Source organism: Mizuhopecten yessoensis, unplaced genomic scaffold (genome assembly GCF_002113885.1).
Source record: "Mizuhopecten yessoensis strain PY_sf001 unplaced genomic scaffold, ASM211388v2 scaffold4025, whole genome shotgun sequence".
NCBI classification, from domain to species: Eukaryota; Metazoa; Mollusca; class Bivalvia; order Pectinida; family Pectinidae; genus Mizuhopecten; species Mizuhopecten yessoensis.
The window spans coordinates 1,216,134-1,230,642 of record NW_018405338.1 but is presented as its reverse complement, the minus strand read 5'-3'; the positions used below and the strand labels follow the sequence as shown (position 1 = coordinate 1,230,642).

Genomic DNA, 14,509 nt, shown 5'->3' with positions numbered 1-14,509 from the left:
TTATTTCCTAGCGCCTTGCTTGACAACATCTAACTTTTGGCTTTAATGTTGACCGTTTGCCCAGAAGAAGAAGGCAATGTGTTCTGTCCCAAGGCCGGGTAATACCAAAGTCCTTAAATAACAATGGTATAGTTAAATTGTTATTCCCTGTTTAACGTTCAGCATTTAAGGGAATGGCAACAATTGGTTCACCCGGTGTCCGTATAATGTGACCGGGCGGAATGCTGTGCTGGGTGCCTTCGGCATATGGTATTTCAGTGAGGTAACATAGCAATATAATGTTGGCATCAGATCCGCGCATTCACAAGGAGGCAAGTACAGAAACATACACTGTCTCAGGCACGTCCTTAAATGACCTTATAGCTGTTCATAGGACGTTAAACAAAATAAAACCAAACCAATTCTCTTCTGCTTTTGTCACCCGGTTCCCACACTATTACAAAACTTTGTATCTGATTCGATTAATTACCTTCAACTTATCAATGACGTATTTAGGCGAAACTGGAATAGAATATTTAATCCAATGGTCCAAATCACGCCTCTCGAAATGTATCCTCCCCTATGTGAAATGTGATGTTGTCGTCTGATCAATTTCCTCGAAATGGATTGCAGTCTTGTTGAGCATGCGTACTATGCAGTTGCTGATGATCTTTGTTCGAGGAAGGCAAAGAGGGCGGCCATGTTGGAAAGTTTCAAAGGTGCAAATTTTGAATGAAGAAAATACACGGTTTGAGGACACAAAAGAAGAAAACCCAAAGGTTAACGCTTCATCTTTGAATATGCTCAGGTTAGTGGTATGTTTTCGAGATTTTTAATAGCGAAATTTATGGACTATTTTCTATTTTCTATTTGCAATGAAAATGAATATTTCAAGGACAGCTAACTAACACAAGGGAAAATCTCACCTTAGTAATTGTTCAGAATTTGGCGACGATTCCTACGAATACAATACATAATATTCAAACAATCAATACCTGTTCCCAAGAGAAGATAACTCTGCAATACGCAAAGACGGAATAGAGAATATCAAGTCAATCCAAAATGGAAAAAAAATATCGAGAAAAACAATCTAATATAGTCAGTCTACTTTTCGTTTACAACTTCGCGTATTTTCATTTGTTTGCTTTTCTCGAAGTAAACATACAGACTATCTTGCCAATTTTATTTCATATAAAATATAGATGTTTTAAAAACAAGATCGGCCATATTGCTTCTTGTAGTCCATGCGACCCCAAGTACAGGCACAGGTCACAAATCGAAATTCACTGACTTGAACTATGTCATACTAATATGCAGGTGTGTTGTCCTTTTCAAATGATCTTTTAAAATTGAACATCTGTGAGTATTTACATTGACGTGTTAAGGATGTGTTCTATTGTGGACATGACCCCGGAACTTCAAGGGCAGTTGCGGGTATACTCCCTTAATTAGCCGTGTCGATTTCATAGACCCTGTCTCGCTGACAGCTGATATTCAATGAGGGCGACATAACGTTTCAGTTCACATGAATTATTTAAATGAACGAATTTAATTCGAGAAGAACTAATTCAGTAATAAACATTTATATATCTTTTGGGTTGTTTAAAGTATTCTTTTTAGAAACGTCACGATTTTTTAAAGTACAAACTACGAAATGTAATTGTACTCGGAAATATCGGTACGGTATGGCGTATTGTTCAATAATTTGACGGTTTTACTGTTTTGTCCGTGTGTAATTTCATTCACAAAACGCCTATGAATTATGTCGACATTTCTCGTCTGTTTCAGATTTATTGTCACAATTAATGCTAAAATTATGTTACAGAATGTGCCTGATATCCGGTTTGAAGGGATACAAATTAAGACAATTTCTGAGAGATGTTTCCTGTGATTGATGAAAAGATCTATAAAATTATAATACAATGAACATGTGTTGTTATGTGCCTATGAACATCATTAGAGAGTTAACGATGTCCATACATGGCGTGATATGACTAGAAATTCATGGCGAATGTGATGTTTAGTATATATATTTTCAGTTATATTACAATATACTGTTGTTTATTGTTGGATGCAGGACACTGGGACACAGGGACCCGATAATTTGTGACAACAACCATGTTGGACCTAAACTGATTTGTTCAGAGAAATACTAGACGTTTTAGAGTTTTACACTGTTGTCATGGTATATTATACTCTTACCATCAATAGAATATCCGGAATTTACCGTTTTGTGTATTATGGTATTCTGTCTCCGTATCTATTTTCTATGTTTTGTTGTTTTCTTCTTGTTCCCCGCGAATACCCCACTGCAAAGTATTCATGTACTGTTTGCTTCAGTCCCATGTTTTATGCAAATTCCCCTGCTACACGTACATAAACCAACTTATTTGATTCCTTATGCATTAGATAATGGTGATGGTTATCTCGGAGTTTTTTGTCAAATATTTGATCTTTTCAGTCCAATTTTGTCTAACAAGATGTTGCCACTGCGCGACAAAATTTTCGGACTTCTGCAAGTCTTTCAACTCAAAGTTGAGGAAAATTCATCTTTATCTCACCCTTGATTTTTAATGACGAGAAAAATCTTAATCCATGTTCAATCAATTGAAAATTTTAAAGTTAAGGAAAACTCTTGACTCAAATCGAAGTATCACCAAAACTTAGAGTTTGCCTCAAACTGAGTTTGAGGATGAGGCTATGTAAAGTCCACGGGAGATACAATTGAAGGTTTAGTCTCTGTGTTAAGTCTATTGGAGAGTAAGTTTGAGGTTTAGTCTCTGTGTTAAGTCTATTGGAGAGTAAATTTAAGGTTTAGTCAAGTTAAGTATCTATGTTAAGTCTATAGGTGATTAAGTTTGAGGTGAAGTCTCTGTGTTAAGTCTATAGATGATTAAGTTTGAGGTGAAGTCTTTATGGTAAGTCTATAGGTGATTAAGCTTGAGGTGAAGTCTCTGTGTTAAGTCTATTGGAGAGTTAATTTGAGGTTTAGTCTCTGTGTTAAGTCTATAGGTGATTAAGTTTGAGGTGAAGTATCTGTGTTAAGTCTATAGGTGGTTAAGTTTGAGGTGAAGTCTTTATGTTGTGTTTTTGGAGATTAAGTTCGGGCAAAATTCTGTTTTTGAGTCTGTAGGAAATTGCATTTGAGCTTAAGTCTTTATGCTAAGTCTTTAGGAGATTACATTTGAGCTTAAGTCCGAGTCTCTATGCTTAGTCTATGGGAGATTAAATTTGAGCTTTAGACTTTGTGTTAAGTCTACAGCAGATTATGAATGAGGTTAAGTCTTTGTTGCGTCTATGTGAGATTAAGCTTGAGTTTTTGTCTCTATGTTAAGCCGATGTGAGATTAAGTTAGAGCTCAGTTTGAGGTGGACTCGAAGTATTTCTAAATTAATATATTAAGAAGGGTCTGGGCAATCGATTTCACTGTATATGACATTAAACAATATCTCGCCAGTAAAATGTACGTTAAAATCACAGAAAACACATGTATGTTTTTGCAGAGAGAAAAATTAAATCGTCATTACCCGGTAGACCCAAAGTGTTAGAAAATGTACAATAATAGGAACTTCACTTTGGTAAATCGTTATCTACAAAGCCTCCTTCAATGCTAATATCAAAGGGGAAATAACTCCTAGTCAATATTTACACAAGTTGCACACATAACACCATACCCTTAATAAATATATTTAATACAAATACTCTAGTAGTAAGTTTTGTTCACACTGTCGCCATTGCTTCTCTGCGTATATTTTAAAATATGACCTCCCATCACTTTAGTCTTATGAATATCGCCGCCCACCCACATCCCTTCGTTACCCCTCCCCCCCCCCTCATCCTCGATCCCTTTTAGTTATTTATCCCACTCCACTCCTCTATTCACAGGTCGCGAGGTCGTTAAACCCGAACAAACAAAACTATTTACATCAACTCAATAATTGCCAAAGTATCGTTTAACAAGTGAAATAGACGGTGGAGTATCGATCACGGCACCTTGTGGTACTCTAGTAAAGAACTTATGTATTTTACATCTCCCCGTCACTATACCACTACAACAGTTTTGCAAGTGTTTCCGATACATGGACTAATATCACCCCTATACACCCCAAACCCAGACCTGATACGGGTAGGTACACAAATTATAAACCTATTTAAGATATAAACAACAACAAACGCCTGCCATTGTTACGGTAATGGTGGAGGATCTTATGTCCTGAGTCAGATCGTACAGGCAGCACGACACTGTTTGTCACGTAATTTATCCCCCCATACTTGACGCAGGTGTACAAAACGTTCGTCTGACGTATTTTACATGACTATTGATATTCCATATCTTGAAATTAAGTTTTTTATCAGTGGGATCCAACCCTCTCATACTGTAAGAAAGCCTATTACTGAACAATGCTAATCCGCTCTAAACCTCATGATCTTTTTAAGTATACATATATACAAATTTTCAATATCATTCGACTAAAAAGTGTATCTGAATAATCTCCACGGCATTTTTCTTTAAAAATTGAATTGAATTAAAAAACGAGATAAATAAATTGAAATGTTTTTAACAGAGGCCTGTTCGTTTATGAGGAATAACCGGTTTGTCTGGATTTACATGTTACATTCTCGGGTGTGAACTCTGGCGGACCTGCAAATGTTTATGCAGGCCTTGCAACGCTTTGTCAAGGCTCGCCTGAAAGCAGCATCAAATTACTAAGTCCGACCTTATTTCATAAACGAACAACTGTGGTTCAACCGGTTCAACCTATTGGATCGCGATAAATGAAAGTGGCCAGGGTTGGGAATTGTTCGGCGTTTGTCGGTCCAACACCAACACTATACATATAACACCGGATTACAATATTTATGATTTTAATGTGTAAATTGTTAGAACAGCAGGAGGACGTGGCAAACTCTTGCAAGTTTTACTTCAACTCCTATCTTCTTATATCGGAGAAAGTGAGGAGATCGAGATGTCCTCGTTGTTTGTCCGTCCGTCCGTCCCTGCCCTTCTCTCTGAAACCGTTTTCATTCCCTAACATGACATATGCGCATCAATAGTAAGTTGTTTCTAACCCTGTTGAAAGTTCAAGTTTTATATAACTCAGGGTTAGAAACAAATTTCTCCAAAACTAACTCAAATCAGGAAAGAGAAGTTGAGTGAAAATGATATCATCTCCGAGATTTTGTCTAACTCAATTCCTCGTAGAGACTTAATACAGCGAGACAGTTTTCGTGAGAACATGTTATCTCCCAAGACTTAATACAGAGAGACAGTTTTCGTGAGAACATATTATCTCCCAAGACTTATTACAGAGAGACAGTTTTCGTGAGAAGATGTTACCTCCGTCAACTTAATGCAGAGAAACAGTTTTCGTGAAAACATATTATCTCCCAAGACTTGATACAGAGAGACAGTTTTCGTGAGAACATACCATCTCCCAAGACTTAATACAGAGAGACAGTTTTCGTGAGAACATATCATCTCCCAAGACTTAACACAGAGAGACAGTTTTCGCGAGAACATATTATCTCCCAAGACTTAATGCAGAGAGACAGTTTTCGTGAGATGTTACCTCCGTCAACTTAATACAGAGAAACAGTTTTCGTGAAAACATATCATCTCCCAAGACTTAATACAGAGAGACAGTTTTCCTGAAAACATATTATTTCCCAAGACTTGATACAGAGAGACAGTTTTCGTGAGAACATATCATCTCCCAAGACTTAATACAGAGAGACAGTTTTCGTGAGAACATATCATCTCCCAAGACTTAACACAGAGAGACAGTTTTCGCGAGAACATATTATCTCCCAAGACTTAATGCAGAGAGACAGTTTTCGTGAGATGTTACCTCCGTCAACTTAATACAGAGAAACAGTTTTCGTGAAAACATATCATCTCCCAAGACTTAATACAGAGAGACAGTTTTCCTGAAAACATATTATTTCCCAAGACTTGATACAGAGAGACAGTTTTCTTGAGAACATATTATCTCCCAAGACTTAATACAGAGAGACAGTTTTCTTGAGAACACATCATCTCCCAAGACTTGATATAGAGAGACAGTTTTCGTGAGAACATATCATCTCCCAAGACTTAATACAGAGAGACAGTTTTCGTGAGAACATATTGTCTCCCAAGACTTAATAAAGAGAGACAGTTTTCGTGAGAACATATCATCTCCCAAGACTTAATACAGAGAGACAGTTTTCGTGAGAACATATCATCTCCCAAGACTTGATACAGAGAGACAGTTTTCGTGAGAACATATTATCTCCCAAGACTTAATACAGAGAGACAGTTTTCGTGAGAACATATCATCTCCCAAGACTTAATACAGAGAGACAGTTTTCGTGAGAACATAATTTATTATCTCCCAAGACTTAATACAGGGAGACAGTTTTCATGAGAACATATTATTTCCTAAGACTTAATACAGAGAGACAGTTTTCCTGAAAACATTATTTCCCGGACTATAAATTATGTTCTGAATGCTTGTCCTCGCAATTATCAGAGATCACGTGTCCGATTTACTCGCTCACGGAAATGCTAAACGTGAACTCAGAAATAAAACCGTTCCTTTGATAGCTATGTATTCATCAGCGAATCAATTGACGTGTAGGCGTTTTTGGGTCTGTATCTATCATGTTTCATCGTAGCCCGGTATTGATGAATTATGTTTGTATTTACTCGCAAATTGTTATATCATATGTAGAGTCCCCCTAACCTCTTCTCTCCAGACAAAATAATTGCACTAATTAATGAATACTTCTCAAATTATTTGTTAAGTAATTTGTAAATGCAATCACACATTTGAACGTTTGAAGTATCTGACAATTTCTTATATTTTATCAATTTTTGTCCCATATGTGGATACATTCCGAATGACTTCGTATACTTGCTACGCCGAACAGAGAGTCTGGTCAAACCCTGTGCTTTCGTTTTGTGACATCATAACGAGGCTTACCAGAATTCTGGTAAATGATTTCATTGGTCAAAGGTTGACACACCCTTTTCAACTTTTGAAGTCAGAATTTGAGTGGCGCAAAATTTCATTGAATATTTTAATTCATGAAAAAATTACCTGTACATGCATTCCTCCTGAAGTATCCATGATTTCACTATTAACGAGAAAAATGTAAGAAAATGCTTCAAAAAGAATGATTTCATGTATTTTCATTGGATATTTTACAACAATTCATAAAGCTAACAAGGCTATTGATACAAGTCAAGCCAGATTACCTGAGTGAGAACCTGAAGTGTTTTGAATTGGGTACAGGTAAAATCTCGCTTGCTTTGCATGCTTTTTTCCAACCTCAGTCAGCCTTGTTGGCTTAGTGCTCAGTTATGATTTATTCAGTGGAAATATATGGCATTATTCTGGAGAATTGACATTTTCTCGGTATTAGTGAATACACGGATACTTCTTTCATTAATTTCCTTATTCTTTGAAATGTTTTAACGGAAGTAAAAACACTGCCCTCTTGTGATGGTGATTCTAAAGTACCGTGTTTGACCAGACTCTTGAATTACAAGTGATCAAGCGTCTGGTTGAACGAGACTACGTATATCCCTGTTAAGATGAGAAATCACGTGTTTCAATTACGTACTATTTCAATGGTTACACGTTGTTCTCGAAAAAGAAGTCCCCTAATTAACTGTGCGCGTATTGGTTAATTCATACACGTTTATGACGTTTTTGTATTGTGTGTACCTGTATGATAACGTTATGGTCATACTCGATTGTCGTGTTATGACTCCATTTTTATCTATATAAGGGTTCAATCTTGCCAGGCACGCTAAAATGTAATTTCGTGCAAGAAAGTTTATCAGAGAGTGAAAATCCGTGATTAATCCCGTGTAATTATCTCGCTGAACCGTTCGCAGTGTCTTAACAGCGTACTAATTGACTATTTACAGAGACGCGTATCAAAGCACGGTAAAGATATATCAAGAAACCCACATTATATAGCTAAGGAAACTTGTACCAGGGGAAGTCGGAAGGCACAGTGGATAGAGCACTTTCCTACCATTGAAGAGACAGCCAGGGTCCGATTCCCCGATCGAATATGATGTCCAGTTTCAGTTTTGATTTGAACTGGTAGGTAGTCAACAGCCAGACTACGTGGTTGTTCTCCAGTACTATGGTTTCCTCTCAAATTAAGGTACACTGCGTGCTTCCTTGGAGGCCGACAAGTGATTAATATACGTTGACTATTGTTTCATAATTTTTGCAAATGAACGGAGTTTAATTAGATTTTGAGGGTCCATTATCATACAAAGAAAAGCGGGTATTAATTGCAAAGACATAAATTGCAATACAGAAGCTATAATAGGGCTAATAAGATCGATAACATGTCAATTTTAGATTGCATTTCTGATAAGTAAAAACTCCCTCTTCCCGGTCCGGAATATTTAATTCTGATATTAACGTTAATATTTCTTATGCGGTATAAAGACGATGGTTAAATCTCTCGATAATCATGCTTGAAAAACATGACCGATTGGGTCTGTCAGTAGAAACAGAGAAAACCAAAACGTTGGTTTAGATTAGAGATGGGAGCAGTAACTTGTTCGGAGATCGTTTTACATTTTTAAGTTGAGTCAGGAAAAATTAGAACGGCATTTGGTCAACGTACTGAAACAATTCAACATATATGGCAACCATAGCTTTGGCATTAGATTCTAAAACTCCGAGATTACAGTATTGTTGTTTGTACGAGACGTTTTCAACTTTGTGTCAATTCTGTGAAGACAGTTCTCGATACAGATACCGAAATAACCTTCATTGGGTTCATAAAGCACAGTTGGTTGTACTTGATATAACATGTAGATTTGTAATTTCTTTAACACTTACAGCTGAACGTTCTTTTACAAATAGGAGTTATTTAAAACAATATCGGTTAATGTGTGTTACAACACTAATGAAACATGTTACATCAGCCTATATAAATCACGTGTGTTGGTCTGGATGGTAGAGGACAGAGGGTCTTTATGTGGAAAGAAACCGGAGTAACCTGAGAAAAAACACTCGGTTTGATAGGTGACCCCAAGTGCGATCGGGAATCGAACCCCGGCCGCCTTGGTGAAAGGCGAGAGCGTTATCCACGGCGTCACCCAATCTCCAAATGTAAAACACCGTCATTTAGAGGCGGGATACTTTCCAGTCCATTTTGTCTGGATCCAGACTGTGTTTGACCTCTTGTTTTGTCTTGTCTTGATTTGAATGCATTTTTGATTAAATTCGAAACGTAATACTGTGAAATATTTGTTTCTATTTTTACCCCGTTAAAATAGATTCAACAAGAAATATCATGCGCAAATGCTAATAAAATGAGCTTAATAATACAATCATACGAAGCTCTGTGATTAAATGTCATGCTCATAAGACTTCATTTTATTGATTGAAAGATTGAAAATTAATGTTCCACTTATAAACCATCGAGTGAGTACCGATCTGAGAGTCATATTTCAACAACTGTAATCAGCTAAACACTTCAACAAGAGATTAAGAGAAGAATTGATAAACAAAAACGAGGCGAGTGGTGTTCTAGAAGTCAGAATTGAAGCACAAGTACGGGCACGTGGTTATTGAACATATCAACATCCTGTTTTTAAAGGGATCACCAGCGCTTCAGACGAAACACATGAATACGACCTTGTAAATGTTATAGGAAGTAATCAAGACGAAGAGGAATGGGAAGAAAAATATTAAAAAAAGGAAAGAGACATGTACAGCGCGTGGGTCCCATTTATGATACTGTTTGGAAACTTCTGAAATTGAATACATCGGAGCATAGGAAATCCAGCAACTACAGTTCTCTCTGGATTATCTATCCATCTGTGCCAGTACACCCACCCGCCGCCTTCTTAGCGATTAATCCACCTGTCGTTGTGAGTTATCCATCCACCTTTGTTCTCATAGGATAATCCATCCACCTTAGTCCTTAATTGATAACCTATCCACCTACATTCTTAGTGGATAATCCATAAATCTCCGTTCTCTGTGGATAATTCATTCATCTGCCCCCTGAGTGGATAATCAATCCATTTGCATTCTCAGAGAATGATCCATCCACATTCACCCTCGATAATTTATCTTTCAATCGACATTCTCAGGAGATAATCTTCAGTGGATACTACTCCTCATTCCAGTATCAGTAGATAATCCACCAACCTTCCTTGTCCGTGGATAATCCAACCCAGTCTCGTTGTTGGTGGATGATCCATTGACCTGCGTTCTTATTGGATAATGAAAATCCATTCACCTGCGTTTTCATATGGTGATCCATCCACATGCGTCTTCAAGGGTAATGCAAGGGCATAATGACAAACCATTGTAAAAAATAGACCGTTGCGGAGTAGAAAGTTGTTGATGGATGCGGAAAGACAGGGGAGAGCAAAGCCTGACATAAGTGTTTGAGAGACAAAGATGTAAATAGAAATTACAAATCTAGAAAAAGATGAGGACGGAAACTCATGGGCCTTACACAAAAGATACGAACTTGTTTAAGTATAGGTACTTAAGTACACATAGCAGGAAATCTATAATCTGATAAACAAGTATAACCCCAACAATAAACCAGTCCACATCTCACGTGTCAACTGTGGGAGGAGGTATAATATGGAAGCGGAAGACAAAGGAAAAACTACAGGACTGAATATATTTTTGAGTAGTGTGTATTGAACAGCATCACAGATGTAAAAACAAAGAATCAGTAATGCTTGATTTTATAGCAAAGTCAAGATACTGACTTCATATCATAGTGGAACACGTAATTAGAAAATTTAGAGAAGCGGTCCATATAAAAAATACCCAGAAGCAGATCAACTGCACCCCTAGATTTTTGATGAAATCAAAATTACAGGTTGTAGAATTTCAGCATGGCATTAGGATAAAATAAACGCAGGGCAAAAGTAGATATTACAATTTTGGACTGATGAGAGAAAGGTTACCCAATTAAAAGTGCTTGGTCTTCTATGCTGTCAGTGTATGTCAACAACTTGCTTGTATTTACAACATCTATAGCAAATTGTTTGTCGATGACAACGTTTGTAACAGAAAAATGGCAACAGGCAAAATGAAGACGAATATCAATAATTTATGAATAATTTTCAAAGAATATTCGTCCAAGTGACATATGAAAATTAACAAAACTTACAGTTATAACCATAAACAAAATTCAAGTCATAAACTAAAGTACAATGTGAGCCAAAGATACGTTAACATAGAGACTTTTGAAAAGAATAAGACCGGGGCCCGTATTCATGAAACCGTTCTCATGCTCAAGCATGGATTCTGTGCTCAAACCAACTTTTTTGTAACTCGCTTAAATCATGTCAAACGATCAAAATGTCAATTGCTAACATAGAAATCACTTTCGGCCGTAAGGCTTTTCAATGTGTTTTCTGTAATACAGCAAATACAATATTCTTATGAGAAGCCAATGGTCGTAAATACAACATTCTTATGAGAGGCCAATGATCGTAATACAACAAATACAACATTCTTATGAGAGAACAATGGTCGTAATACAACAAATACAACATTCTTATGAGAGGCCAACGGTTGTAAATACAACATTCTTATGAGAGGCCAATGGTCGTAAATACAATATTCTTATGAGAGGCCAATGGTCGTAAATACAACATTCTTATGAAAGGCCAATAGTCGTAAATACAACATTCTTATGAGAGGCCAATGGTCGTAAATACAACATTCTTATGAGAGGCCAGTGGTCGTAAATAGAACATTCTTATGAGAGGCCAATGATCGTAATACAACAGATACAACATTCTTATGAGAGGCCAATGGTCGTTATACAACAAACACAGCATTCTTATGAGAGGCCAATGGTCGTTATACAACAAACACAACATTCTTATGAGAGGCCAATGGTCGTAAATACAACATTCTTATGAGAGGCCAATGATCGTAATACAACAAATACAACATTCTTATGAGAGACCAATGATCGTAAATACAACATTCTTATAAGATGCCAATTATCGTAATACAACAGATACAACATTCTTATGAGAGGCAAATGGTCGTTATACAACAAACATAACATTCTTATGAGAGGCAAATGGTAGTTATACAACAAACACAACATTCTTAAGAGAGGCCAATGGTCGTTATACAACAAGCACAACATTCTTATGAGATGCCAATGATCGTAATACAACAAATACAACATTCTTATGAGAGGCCAATGGTCGTTATACAACAAATACAACATTTTTATGGGAGTCCATTGATCGTAATACAGCAAATACAACATTCTTATGAGATATACATTTTAACGTTATCATGGATACTTATCATTTATGTATGTCCAACTCTCTGTTAACATATATGCTGTTTGTTATGACGTCTTAAACGAAGATGCGGAAAGAAAAGTGGCAAATATAATAGTGCGCTCATTAAAAGGAAAAGTCGGTTAATTCCTTCATAGTCATTTATGTATGAAAATACAACGTCCCATCCAAAGGTATTTAAATTTAGGAAACTCATGTGATGGGAAATGTTATCTTAATGGATCTTGGAAATGGCTAAAATGGTATAATTTTGAATAAAGTTTGTTTTTAGAATTAACAATATAAATTTAAGTGGGGGATGTTTGACATCTCATTATAAGTGATAAACTCAAGTTCCTTTATACCTGTAGACGTAAATAGGTTAACCTTTTTTTCAATAATACGTGACACACACGATAACAAAATGATATAAAACAGTCATTATCAAAGAGACGCTAATTATTTTTTCTTAATTTTGTAAATTATATATGGGAAAAAGTGGTGAATATTTTCCTGTATCGTTATTTAGAAATGACGCACTTAGATCTGTCGTTTCACGATTTAAGTAATCGCCCTCACTTTTCCAGTTTCATTTTCGGCAATGCTACATCTATGTGAGTAAGAAGCAACGTTATGAAAAGAAGTTTATTTCGCCAGTTATTTTTTATTCTTAATAAATAAATGAATAAAAAATAAATAAGGGCTGTAAATGTAAAACTCTTCAATTTATACCTTGTTCTACTTTTAGTCCCTTTAAAGGAAATTTATTGAGCTGTCGGCCTTGTTTTATTTGAGACGGGTTCAATAAGGGGATGATTCGGTTTTGTATAATGTTATTTGATTGTGTATGTGTGTGTTTCCCATGGTACACACAGGTGGGCCAGTGTATAATTCTTATAATTCTTACAGCCATGCCAATGTTGACTCAATGGACTAAAGCGAAAAATCTCCTGCAACAAACCGGATCTCAAACGAGGAGTACTATATATAGACGACACGGGATACTACACGGGTGCGTCATAGGACCCGTATCATTATACACGTTGTCGTCGGTATAGCATTGTTAGTGGAGAGTTCAATGGCCATTAAACAACACATTCTTTGACTTACGACTTAAGAATTAATGTCGTCATGAAATGGGAACATTGTTTTGTCGACAGATGTTGCATATTTCTTTGCAAGTGTGAAAACATGTCCTTTACGAGCTGTTAAATTATATTGTGTACAATCGAGTTCTATTCACTGCGGATTTAAAGTGTGGCACATTGTACAAAGGGTATACAACTATACGCTCGAGATAATAGGACACGCTTAGTTGAATAACATATATACAGAGTTATTTTCGGAGGCCTACCCGTCGGAAGGTTATACCGGCAGTGTCCCGTGTACATCTAGACCATGAACTTTCGAGCTCGTGGATTTTTTATGATTTGTCCGGAGGTTCTTCACTAATTAAAAACAGCACGTCTTTTTAAGAACTCTGAGATGTGAGATCATGTAAATGTAAATTCGACCAGTGCGCCATTGAGAAAGTTGAGATAATTGTATTCACACTTTCATCGGAGGAGCAGTTTAAACGAGGGATTATTGAACGTGACTTGTGACATTAGAACACACCGATTGTACTAGTCATTGCGATATACTAACAACGTGAAAACTAAGGTAAGAAAACATTGTTGTATATGTTTATATATGTAAACAAATATGTAAATAACCGATGTCCTCTTGTATACAACCTAACCAGACCTTTCATTGAAGGAGATACTCGTTTATTGCATCCATGACCGAGTCTGCAGTTTAGGTCATAAATCTCAGGTAGGTATTATAATGGTTGTCTTAACAAAAAACAATGATTGATGTAGTTTTCTTAACAATTAAAAAGACAATTTTGTCGAGTCGACACAGACATACCAGTAAAGGCACAATAGTGATCGGCGAATACTGCTAAATAGGTTTACATCACCTGTGATAGTACCTATAGGCTTCAGATGCAGAATTCAGGTATTTTAAGGATTGTGGTGTTGTCTTTCCTTTTGTTTTCGCGTCGCCTTATAATTTATTTCTGTTATTGACTTGTCGACTTACAGTTAGAATATTATCTGCGTGTTTCGACACATTTAGATGTGTTTTATCAGCTGTAAGAGCAAACTAAATATTATGCAACCGCCTGTGGGACGTCGAAGAACACTATTGTATACTGTATTAATTTCTGCTTTTGAATAAATACATTTT

The 14,509-nt window shown here is 36.4% G+C and overlaps 1 protein-coding gene across 2 annotated transcripts in view; it reads left to right on the top strand.

Annotated features, from left to right (window-relative positions):
- Nucleotides 1–13,325: 13,325 nt before the first annotated feature.
- LOC110448379 (adhesion G-protein coupled receptor G6-like) overlaps nt 13,326–14,509 on the top strand; it is a 66,546-nt gene continuing 65,362 nt past the window's right edge. For both annotated transcript variants that reach the window (XM_021494578.1, XM_021494576.1), the window contains exon 1: nt 13,326–13,939. The gene's annotated coding sequence lies outside the window, so the exon portion shown is untranslated. The remainder of the gene's footprint in view (nt 13,940–14,509) is intronic.